Raw genomic sequence first — 12,058 nt, 5'->3', positions numbered from 1 at the left:
ATTACCTCTTTAAATATTTTATTGTGTTCATCTCTTAAAATACAGTATGTCATAGTATATGTAAAAGTAATTTGTAATTTCAGTAGAATTATCTAGTTAAACCATTTTAAATCGAAATTTTTTTAGAGCTACATGTCTTAAAATTAGGAGGACATACTAAGATGGAGTTGGTCACTGAAGATTCGATTTCTAAAATTGCATATCAGTGATTGAATTTTTGGGAAATTTCCCTTTAAGAGTTTCATTTTCTCCTAAAATACTGTGTGTCATAGTACAAATCAAAGTAATTTGTTTTTAAGTAGAATTATTTAGTTAACACGTTGAGCGCCACGCTAATTTTACATGGCTTGCCCGTCTGGTCAAACTGTAATTAACTACAAACTAAAATGGCAAATATTAGACAGATTTTGCTAGTTTTAAAATTAGTTTGAATTTATAATATAAAATAGTTTGAATAAATTTTCTGCAATTCCATAAAAGAGTGTAAATTTTATAGTTCTATATCATAATATATGCTGCCAGCCAGCTGTTTTTCGCGGCCTATGTGAAAGGTCAGTGTCAGCAAAGCGGTGGCAGACGCAGCCTAAATGTAATTTCAGTGTCAGCCACCGGTGGTTGACGCGGCCTAAATGGAAAGTCCAGTGTCAGCCAGCGATGGCTGACGCTGTGCTTAACGTGTTAAACCATTTTAAATGGAAATTTTTGTAAACCTAACTTGTGTCGTAAAAATATGTTAGACTAGCTATGAGTGAAAAAATGATATGGGTCACTAAAGATTCGATTTCTAAAATTGAGTATCCATGCTTGAGTTTTTTTGAAATTTTCCTTAAATTTCATTATCTCTTAAAATATTGTATTCCATACATATTATATAGAAAAGTTGTTTATGTAGTTTGTATTTTACGTAGGATCTAGTTAAACCATTTTGCGTAGAACTATTTTTTATACAGCTATCTTATGCCATACTATTTATATAGAACTATTTTCTTAAAAAGAACTACTGAATAGCTCTTTATTCTTAAGAAATAAAAGAGAAAAAGAAAGTCGGCGAACCCTCCCAACTAATTACACATCGAAACAAACATTTCTGAATGGAAGCACCCTCAATTCAACATCAATCGAAGCATCTTTTGACGAGTTCATTGATGTACTTAATTTGATTGAGAACCTCTTATCTCAGAGCAATCCGTGAGTGTCTCCTTATAGCTTTTTATCTTCAGTAGTAATAGTCGCGTGAACTGTGATAAAAGTGGTAAAAAGAAGCTTTTTGTTGTTGACCAAGGCTCGTGTCAGAGGTCATCCAGATCTCCAGGCCAATAAAAAAGAAAACTATCTTCAATAAACTAACTTCTGAAAAAGCATTGATTGAAAGTAATTTTTTTTTTATTACATTTTATTAATGGGACTTAAGAAAGCGACTTAAAGACGGCAGGGAGAAACTTCTGTGGAACAGATAAGAACGTGTTTTGTTTGTTGATTAATGGGAATTAAAAGTTCTTAAAGAGTGCAGAACAGAGGAGTAGTTTTTCTCCTGTTGTAGTTCGTATGTTTTTATTGCTGTGTAAAGTGTTTTATAGGTTGAGGTGGGAAGGTATAATCTTCCGTATTAGGCGAATCTAAATCAGTATTATAAAGAAGAGATGAATATGTATAAAGAAGAAGTGTTCGGAATTTGAATAGAAATTGCTATGAAATAGAAAATATATCAAAATAAAGCCATGAAAATATTTCTTTGAAAAAAGGATCCGCGATCGTAAAATTTCCTGAATTAATCTGAATATAGTACTACAAAATAGTTCGACAATGTTAACGACTTCAAAGCCAAAGGGTATTTTTGTGCTTTCAGGATAAAAATCGTTTTCAAAAGTACATAGTTAAACGATGTTATATTATTTCAACGAATTGAAGTGAAGAAACTCGAGAGACTGTGTTAGAATAAAAGTGTCACTCAAGCTCTTTGAAAACTAGTAAACATTTATGCTGGCAATTATACGAAAATTTTATAATCTTGCTCACGCTAGTCTATAAAAAATGTAAGTCTCAATTTAGCTTATATTCTTTATAATTTATAGTTGTAAGTTTGACAAACATTGCATTCACATTTTCTATAAGAAAAATGCTAACATTATCTTATAAATTTTGTACAATTGCTTCGATTTCATAATTTGTAAACAACTAAAAATTGCCTTAATACGTTCCTATTTTGTTCAACAACAAAAGTTTGAAATTGAAAAATGACCGAAGGATTCCAAAAAACGGTCAATCTTAAAATCTCCTTTTTCAAAAGTTTTTTATTCTTCTTTTCATTTCTCATTTTAAATTTAGGGTGTTATTTTTGTATGAATAAAGTACTTTTTAGGTCGCAAACTATTTCAAATTATAAAATTCACTTCCAAATTATAAAATTCCATTTATAAAATTCTCAACTTTAACCGGAGTCTTTAATTTCCCCTTTTATGCATTCACTGTTCTTCTATAACAATTGATCAGAATGTTTTTTTCTTTCTTTTTGTTCTTTTTATTTTATATATTTTTATTAAATGTTCATTTGATAGCAATAAATTTCACAGAGAGTCGATTAAAAGAACAATTTTAAATAATGATATACTAGTTATACTTCATGACCTGATTAAATCAAAACAACGCTTTAATCCCAAGCGGTGATGTGAAATCAATATAAATAAGATGTTTGAGTAGATGACACATAAAATACAATGAAAAATATATATTAATATACTTTGTACACATTTATTTTTATAACTATTAAATACATTGATGTTATATAACGTAGTTATATGTGCATTTTATAATAATTAATTTTTTTGTTAAAATGCCTGGAATTGATTGAAATTAAAATTTATATAATTTCGATTTTAATTAAATAAAAGCGACTAAGGTATTTTTATAACGGTTAGAAAAAAATAGACTATTTTTAAATATGCAAAACATTACATAATTCAAATTCGAAACACGCTCACAATCAAATAAATAGGAAATCATAACATTTACGATTTATGACAATGTTTGCCTTTTTTTAAACATTCATATTATTGCATTTACTATAATTTATTTCCGATTTAATCATACTATTTTAAACTATTTTACCTTTTGGGCAAACATGCAACATAACTACAAACATGGTTAGTTTGGAAAATTCCTTGTTATTTATGCTTTCACTGAAGCATATAACGTAAAATAAATATACCTCATATGAGAATATCGCAAATTCCGCAGTCTTTTGAGTTAAAGGAAAATTGTCCGTAACGACGTTTTAAATTACTTTGAAAGATCTAAATTATAGTATTTCTGCGAAATATGAATGGCTTGTTACAAATCGATTTGTAAAGCAAGACTTACGCTTTTTTCGTGTACGGTATGCTTTTGTTTGTGAGTAATTTGAATATTTCATCTGGTTTAATAAATGAAGGAAGTTGGATTAAGTATAAACATCAAGCTAAAATATAGAGTATGAGTGAAAATCGTAACAACAAAATGGAATGCAATTATTTATAGTATTATCTAAAACCTAGATAGAGAGCAGGCAAACTTTCGGCAAACGTTGAATAAACTTACAAAAAATCTCCTTTTTTAGTTTTTTCTGTAAGCAGAAATTTTAGCAAGAAGAGATTAAAAATTTAACTTGAAATTTTTTTCAGTTTTATGATGGTTTTCAAGGAGCTTCCGCGGGTTAATACATAATTTAGTTATAAGTAGTTTCCATTAGTTTTATTAAAGGGAATAAACTATCTTATAGGTACCATTAGGTTAATTTATTAAGGATAGTTATATAATATATAATCCTTACATTAACTGTTCCCAATTTTTTTCTACTACGGAATCTTAAACGATTCTTTTGGCGAAACGCTGATTTTTAATTAAAGTTCATAATAAAGTGAACATGATGATAACCAAAAATAAATAAATAGATACATAAATAATAATAATTAGAAGCATTTAATGTGAAGACTGAAATTTTTTCGTTTTAATAAGAGTTAAATCAGGTTTTATGTTCTGAAGTTGGATACGCAAGACCGATGCGGCTTTTGGCATAATTAATGCGGCATAATTAAATTTGAAAAAAGTTTATTACAGTTCTTGTTCAGAAACCATATTTAAACTGTAAGAATAGTTATCGTTCTTGAATTGGGTTATTTTATTTTGAATTTTTTAATGCTCAAAGTGAAATACTGATGCAGTCGCTTGTAAATGCATATAATTTTAGTAATTAATTCAGTATATTGTTATTGAAAATAAACTTTTTTTTTAATTAATCATTTCTTTGTATTGATATTTTGCTTAAATAATTTTTTAAAAAAATTACAATTAATACTAAATAAATAATCGATTATTAATTGGATAGAAACTTATTACAAGTTTAAAAAAATCGTTACTGGTTTAAAAAAAAAATCACAATTCACAGAATCCCTGTGATCCCAGTGTTTTGCGGAACCACTGAGTTCCGCAAAACACTTTTTGTTTACTTCTGGTCTGAGAACCTTATTGTTTTGATATAAGTTCAACTTATTTGGAAATAGTGTAATCTTATAGTGCTAACTAAAGTACTTTCACTAAGGGAGATATTTGTCGCTTATAGTTTCCATTAATTTAACTCATTCATATTTTCTCTTACATTGAAGGTCGAAAACCTAATAAACGCTACGAAAATACCATAAAAGTGTTTAAAACAATCTTTTCCTCTTTTCTAGATACATATAATTACAACTTCAGTAGTTAAATCTTGTTCTTATGTTCGCAGTATGTAAGATTTGTTCCGGTAGGGGTGTATTATTCACTTTTAGAACGTGTCTGTCATATCAAAACTAACTTCAGTCTGCAGCAAAAAGCTTCCGACGCTCCAATCATTTCTTAGTGTTCCGGAAACGTTAGGATGGCCAGTGATATTTGACGTGTTGACAGAATAAGGAAATTGTTAAGAAAATACTAGTTTGTTCTTTTTTAAATACTATTCTTTGCTTGACTTAACATTAAGATGGTCAGCGGAACCTTTCGTGTACATAAATACATATTTATGGATATTTAGATATGAGTTTTAGTTCATTGTAGAAAGGTAGCTTGTTATCAATTTTAGGCTTATAAAGATCTCACCAGACGTTTCTTGACTTAACGTTAGGGAATGTTGTTGTTGTTTTATTTAAAGTAAATCTTAAGACGAGGTTTGTTTTCAAAGTTATTTGTACGATCGGATGAGCATTGAAGGAATAGATAAACAAATAAAAAAAATAACATTTGTACAAGAACGTAGTAAAATTATCGGAGGTATTTTTCTTTTTCTGCTTCAATGGACTAAAAAAGTTTCATATGAGTAAGTTTTAGATTGCCAACGTTTTGTTTTTGCATAAAATTATATTTACTTTGGTAGCAATTAAAATAGAGAAATTTTAATACATATTTTTAACTAATTTTGACTAATTTTGCTACTAATTTTTGACTAATTTTAATATAATAATTAATTTTAATATAATTAATATATTTTTAACTTTCCCAAAGAACATCTTTAATGTTCACATCTGCAATATTACATCGTCATTGGAAGAAAAAAAAACTACTTTATAACATACCTGCCAATTTGTATGATCATTGTGGAAAATTTGTCTTAGTCGTAATAACATTTATGTGTAATTGTATGTAACAAGGTGTTTAAAGTTTTCTTAAAAAGAATATTTTATCTGCAGTGAAAAGTCAATAAATCAAACATATATTTAAATATAAGATTTATTAGAGGCAGTTATACTATTGAAAGCTGTTGAAGTAAAATAAATTTGGTAAGTTTTTCCGATTTTAATTGAACTGTAACGAATCAAGCTATATTAAGAAAAAGTTCTTTTTTTTTATATAAAAAACACATTTATTCAAAAACAACATACGAAGTAAAAAAATTAATTACGCTACAGCAGTGTTTCCCAAAGTGTGGTACGCGTACCCCCATGGGAACAGAAAATTTCAAAAAATTTTACTTAAAAACAAAGCTAACCATGAAAATTTACGATTATCCAATTTACCATTTCTTGCTGAATTAACAGTTAATAATCAGTGGTGTCAACAGCCAGTTGTGATTTTTAACTTTTGTGAAATTTTTTTACAGTAAAAAAATTACATTAATTTTTTTATTAGTACACAGCGATACGAAAAATTTAGAAAGGGTACGCAAAAGTCATAAGTTTGGGAAACACTATGTTACAGTTATGAATTAATATTATATTCAGGGGCGCCCATATGTTTGAATATAGGGGGGGGGGGGCTCATGAAAGAAAACGACAAATAGCTTAATGAATTAAAAACTAATGAAAGGAAATTTTATTTATTTAAATATATTTAACTTAATTAGCTGAATAACTAATCAATTTAAATTAATTTCACTTTTAATTATGCATGATTAATCAAATACGCATATGCTTCATTACGCATATATTTTCTAGAGGGGGCCCGGGCCCCTTCGCCCTCCCCTATGGGCTCCCATGTTTATATTTATTACGGCGAAAGGCCTTTTCGGTTCAATTATGTTCAAGCCTTTGCTGAGAAATTTAATAGGTCTCAATTTGCATTCGTAAGTTTTTTCCCTTCATTAAAAATTAAACACTTCATTATATTACTTAATTGCGGTATAATGCTAAGAAGAAAAAAAACTGCAGAGAAAAGCATAATTATACTAAATTAGTTAGCTGTATTATTTTATGCAATCTTCTTTAATATATAAACTACGTACACCTCTACCTTATCATTCATATGATCAGTATAAATTTTTTAATATTATTAAAGCCTTATTAAACTATCATTGAATTTTGCTTCTTAAAACGTTCTTTAGCCTTATCTCTCTAAAACAATGTGCCGAGCAAGCGTTATGCAATTGCTCATTTAAATAATAAAACTGTAAACCTATCATACAAGTATCGTATTAATATTAATTTAAAATATATGCTTATGATAAGGGGGAAAGATAAGCATCACACTTATTCACGTATTTTCAATTAACATCATCACTCCTATTAACCTTCCCGGATCTTGAGGGTGAAGAAAGGTAATTTTTTTTTACATGTGGTGCTTCGTATCCTCCATTTGTTCCCGATGGTCGCTGAAGGAAATCATGGCAGACATGGGTAAAAGAGATGTTGCGTAGAAATCAATTAGAAAGAGATCGGACTGAAGAGCAAGCACATCGAGTAATACACTCCCCTTTACAAGAATCATTTCCTTTTTTTCTGTATTACCTTCCTTCAGTCAATTTGGCGGGAAATAAAAGTCTTCCAAGTAGAACCACAAATTTCTGTGTTGATCTTGTTCGTTTTTTCAAGCAATTAGACTGAACGAAAGTGATCTTGGGAATATTTTGGAAAAAATTTTAGATTCTATTTTCGAGGCGTTGTGGTTTCTAATTTGGAAATTTTTTGCGTGGCAGTTTGGAATAACCTTCTTTCCAGCACTTCTAGTTTTTATAATTCCATCTTCGGAAACTTATTTTGTTCCAAAATTAACTTGTTAACTAGTTTTAAGGTTAAGTAAGTTTTTTTTAAATTTAGTTTCAGAACTTGTTGGAAACTTATTATTGCTCCAAAATTTACTTGTTACTTAGTTTCCAACTTGTTGCTTCGATTCCAACTTGTAATTTAGTTTCCAAAATTAACAAAGTATTGCTATATAAAAAAGCAGAGCTACCAGCCGCTGCGCAGTTTGCAAAATATTTTATTGAGTGGTAGACAATAAAAAAAATTAAAGGTTTTTAGAATTTTTGGTAATTTTGTCAGCACTTTAAAAGCCTTACCACGACAGTGCTGGAACAAAGTGTAATTTTATATAAACTCGTGAATCATTTCAATGTTGTTGTGGCAAATAGATTGAAGTTCAAATTTACTACAGCACAGTGTCCGCGAAAGTATCTCAATAATTAGGGGGGGCTTTCTCTCCCCCCTGTATATGTATATCAACTGGGTCCGAATTATCTGAACCTTGTAAAATGGCAATCAAGAATTCAAACTTGCAATTTTAACTTCATAATTCGCAATGTTTTAAAATAAAATTAATAAAAGAAATTGTTCAAGTGCAAATTGCTTATCTTTCATTTAACGATATAAATATACTATTTTTTTTTTTTCTTTTGCCTCACTGTTTTTATTATTATTATTCTGTTTGCTGTACATATGAAACGAATAATTTTAAGATCGGGCAGCAATCGGGACGTATATTTCCTTTGCGGGTGGATGAGTAAAGGATTATTTGGTATCAATTTTCCCCGAGGAAATGTTAAAGCTCGCTTGAGTTTGAGACACTTTAAAAAAAAAATTACACCCAAATTATTATTTTTTTTTAATGTAAATCAAATTGAACGAATAGTGAGTGAAACATTGTAATTTTAGAAGGAGCTGTGACGCTTTCATTTATAAAAAGTGAGGGGCTAAAGCCCTCTCTGAACCCCCTCCCCCCTCCCGAGTTCTTGCTCCAGCAACAACTTTATGGTTTTTCTATAATATTTTATATTTGCATTTAAAGAGGTAGGAAAAGTTATGCTTTTCTTTTTGGATACATATTTTTTATTATTTGATTCCTAAGTTTAATTTAGAATTATTTTAATACCATAACACATAAGTAAATTAAACATATAAATGCATGTTGGTGTGTTTAAACCCCAGCAGAATAAAGATATATTTCTTCCTAAAATATCCAATTTCAGTTGTCCTTCCCTCTTGGGAAAATCATCCTGGAAAAGATTTATAGCTGGCAGGATCAAAATTATACAGACCTAGTAACAATTAATCCTTGCTTAGTTCAGAACAGATCTTGGCTCAGCCATTCCCACGATAGTACATTATTTATAGCCCCTTCCTTAATTTCAGGGTAATCAGGATACCGTTTCTTGATTTTTTTTAAAAATAACATTTTAGACAGTTTACATAAAACTTTTATCAGAAAAAAGCTTTATCCTATTGGATATTTAGCATATACAAGTAGTAACAAACGGACGAAAACAGATTTTTCAATTGTATAAATATAAATTCGAAACTTTCATACTTCAAGAATTATAACAGAGACGCAGTTAGATTTAACACAGTGGCATTTATGATTATAAGAATAATATGCGGTCATTGAATTCTATAATTACCACGGCATTTGTTTTTATCATCATTATTCAATAAAGGTTAAAAAAACGTTATCATATCGTTGCTCATTCGCTTTGTTCCAAAATTGAAATTTAAACAATCAGATATAAACAATGAGTCACAATAGTTGAATGTGTTTAAAAATTGAACAAAACAATTTTAGCATAAAATGGCCATTTTCTAAGGTTTGGAAGATATCGTTTTACCCTTGAACTTTTAAATTCCAAAACACTTCCTCTTCGTAGTCTTTATCTTCGAAGCTAACTCCATTATTGTTCTAGTCATACAGTTACAATAATAATTCCAAATAGTAGTCATAAAATTTCAAATATGCACACATTATTGCATTAACTTGAAAAAAACATTGCCAGATGTCTGCCGTGCCATGAATATTTAAGCTTTTCATTCGGCATAAGCACATGGTTATTCTTGAAGCGCGTTCACGTGCGTCTTACGTGCGTAATTTTTATAATTCAACTTCGCCGTTTTCGCATGATACGCTTGACTCAAAAGGTGGATGTCCCCAAATCTCTGTCCTAACTCCCGACGACGACAAAAACGAAACTCAAAGCGCTTCCTCAAACTTTTCTCTGTTTAGTTCTTAATTATCAGCCGTTGACAAACACGTGGGTTTTTTTTTCTGTCGTTCTTTTAACGCAAGTACGAATATTGTTTTGGTAATTGGCGAAAGAGAAGTGTTTATCGTTCTGTTTAAAAGAGTAATAGATTGATTGATATTTGGAAATACTACGATGTTTTAATGGCTAGTGGTGAGTAATTACTTCATTTAATTACGTATCTCGTGTATAAAGGTAGAAATTAGAAACTGTATTTTATTCTGTGTTTATTAATATCTAAAGTAAACATTTGGTAAAAGTTTGTTTTATTTTAGTAATTTTTATGTTCTATTAGAATACAAGAGTAATGAGATATTCTAATTAATAAGCAAGCGTGATAAAAATATTAGGAAAATGGGAGATTTAATATACAGTAAAAGCTCTAAGTTACAGAACTATTTAGGGGTACTTAATTCTACACTTTAGCCAGAAATCTATAAGTAGATTAATTAACCCTATAAATCATAAAATTTATCCCTCGCCCCCCCCCCTTTAAGATATAAATTTAAAAACTTCACTTTAATTCATGTCTTCTTTCCTTTTTTCTTAATTAATATATGATAAAATCAAAATGTAAGGATTATTAAAGTGTCAAATAGAGCAACTATTCATTACAAATTTGCTGCGACTAGTAAGGTAAGGTTTTAATTTAATTGAGGACGATATAAATTTTTATTAAAAGGGTTAGTTACCAAATCTAATCTGATATCTACACTAAATACAATGTCGATTATGTTATGTAATAGCTATGAAAGTAATTTATTTTATAGCCGGCGTTGAAGAGTCGATCCTGAGTTTACGACTATCAATGTTCAACTTCGTAGCTTTGTAATTTTAAACCCAACCCAGAAGGCAAAGAAACTCCTGAAACAAGCATTGGGACAAACTAGTCTTCGTGGAGGATTTTTCGTATGGAACAAAGCCGTATTTGCGTTATATGGAGAGTAAAACCACGAAAACCTCTCATGGTCAGCCCGGCTGCAAGGGGGATTCTAACCCATAATCAGCCTACCATAGTGGGTATTTAATGATCGTATTGTGGTCGGTGCGAGACGGGAGCAAAATTCGTATCAACCAGCTGCCGCTGGGATTCGAACTTGGGTCACATCATTGAGAGGCGAACGCTCTATCACTTAAACCACCACGGCTCTTTTAAAAGTATTATTTTTTTCTAAAATTAACAAATAGCAAAAAAAAAAAAAAAAAAATCCACCACTTTTCTCTCTCGATATGACGGCATGACAAGTGTCAATCGTTGTAGGAAGGGATTGAGTTAATGCCTAAACACAAATATTATGCTGTAAAAAATGCTCTTACATGTTTGTAGGGGAAAAAACCCATTAAAAGTGCCTTTGACGTAAATGGTGCATGTATGTTTAAGCCAAGTAGATATTTTTTCTTATCTACTACTTCAGCTTTGAAAAGACAATAGCGTGCCGTGCTATCACTTCAGGCTCAAATGTCAAAAACTTTATTATTAATAATTATAGTTAGCAGAGCTATCGTTTATCTGAAAAATAAATATCTAATGAAAATCACCCGTGTTGCCACTTTTTACTTGAAAAAAAAAAAAAACGCTATAGACAAATGAGTTACGTAATTTTTCTATGTGATCTGAATGTAATTTTTTTTTACAATAATTTATTTATTTATTCTTCACAATTTGTGTACATAGAGCCGCGATGGTTCAGGGGATAGAGCGTTCGCCTTCCAATAAGGCGAACCGGGTACGAATCCCAGTCGATACGAATTCCGCTTCCGGCTTGCACCGACCACAGTGCTGACGTGAAATATCCTCAGTGGTAGACGGATCATGGATCAGAGGCCCCTTGCCGTCAGGCTGACCGGTTGAGGTTCTCGTGGTCTTCCTCTTCATGTAACGCAAATGCGGGTTAGTTCCATCAAAAAAGTCCTCCACGAAGGCAAAATTTCTCCCAATACTCGATCCAGGAGTTCTCTTGTTTTCTGGATTGGGTTCAAGATTACAAGGCTACGGAGTTGAATATTAGTAGTCGTAAGCCCATAAAATTGGATCGGCTGTTCACCGACGCTTATAAAATAAAATAAAATTTGTGTACATCACTCCTATATTTTATTAGATTTCTATTTTATTTTATTTTTTTAATTTTTAGGATAAGTTTAAGTTTTAGTTCATTTTATTTCAATTTTAGCTGAAAAATTAAATTTTTTTTTCCCTTAATGAATAGAAATTTGTTGTGCAACGCTTCGGCCTCAAAGAATTTTTCGATGTAAAAACTTCTAAATAATTTACATCTGAACAATTCTATTTTTTCTTCGGATATAACCATGACAGCTTTTACCACGCAAAGG

The 12,058-nt window shown here is 30.2% G+C and overlaps 1 protein-coding gene across 5 annotated transcripts in view; it reads left to right on the top strand.

The window, feature by feature from the left end:
• Positions 1-12,058, top strand: part of LOC107445483 (protein trapped in endoderm-1) — an 89,981-nt gene that overhangs the window by 38,444 nt on the left and 39,479 nt on the right. Inside the window, exon 1 of one of the 5 annotated variants that reach the window (XM_071187169.1) lies at positions 1,432-2,033. The exons of 3 other annotated variants lie outside the window; for them this stretch is intronic. The gene's annotated coding sequence lies outside the window, so the exon portion shown is untranslated. Of the gene's footprint in view, positions 1-1,431; positions 2,034-9,858; positions 9,881-12,058 lie in introns of those variants that run through there. One more of the 5 variants, XM_087151729.1, reaches the window with a different exon arrangement.

This window comes from Parasteatoda tepidariorum, chromosome 9, assembly GCF_982258835.1.
Source record: "Parasteatoda tepidariorum strain Cologne lab strain chromosome 9, Ptep-v5.0, whole genome shotgun sequence".
Lineage (NCBI taxonomy): Eukaryota > Metazoa > Arthropoda > Arachnida > Araneae > Theridiidae > Parasteatoda > Parasteatoda tepidariorum.
The sequence above is the reverse complement of the archived record's forward strand: the minus strand, read 5'-3'. Positions and strand labels throughout refer to the sequence as shown.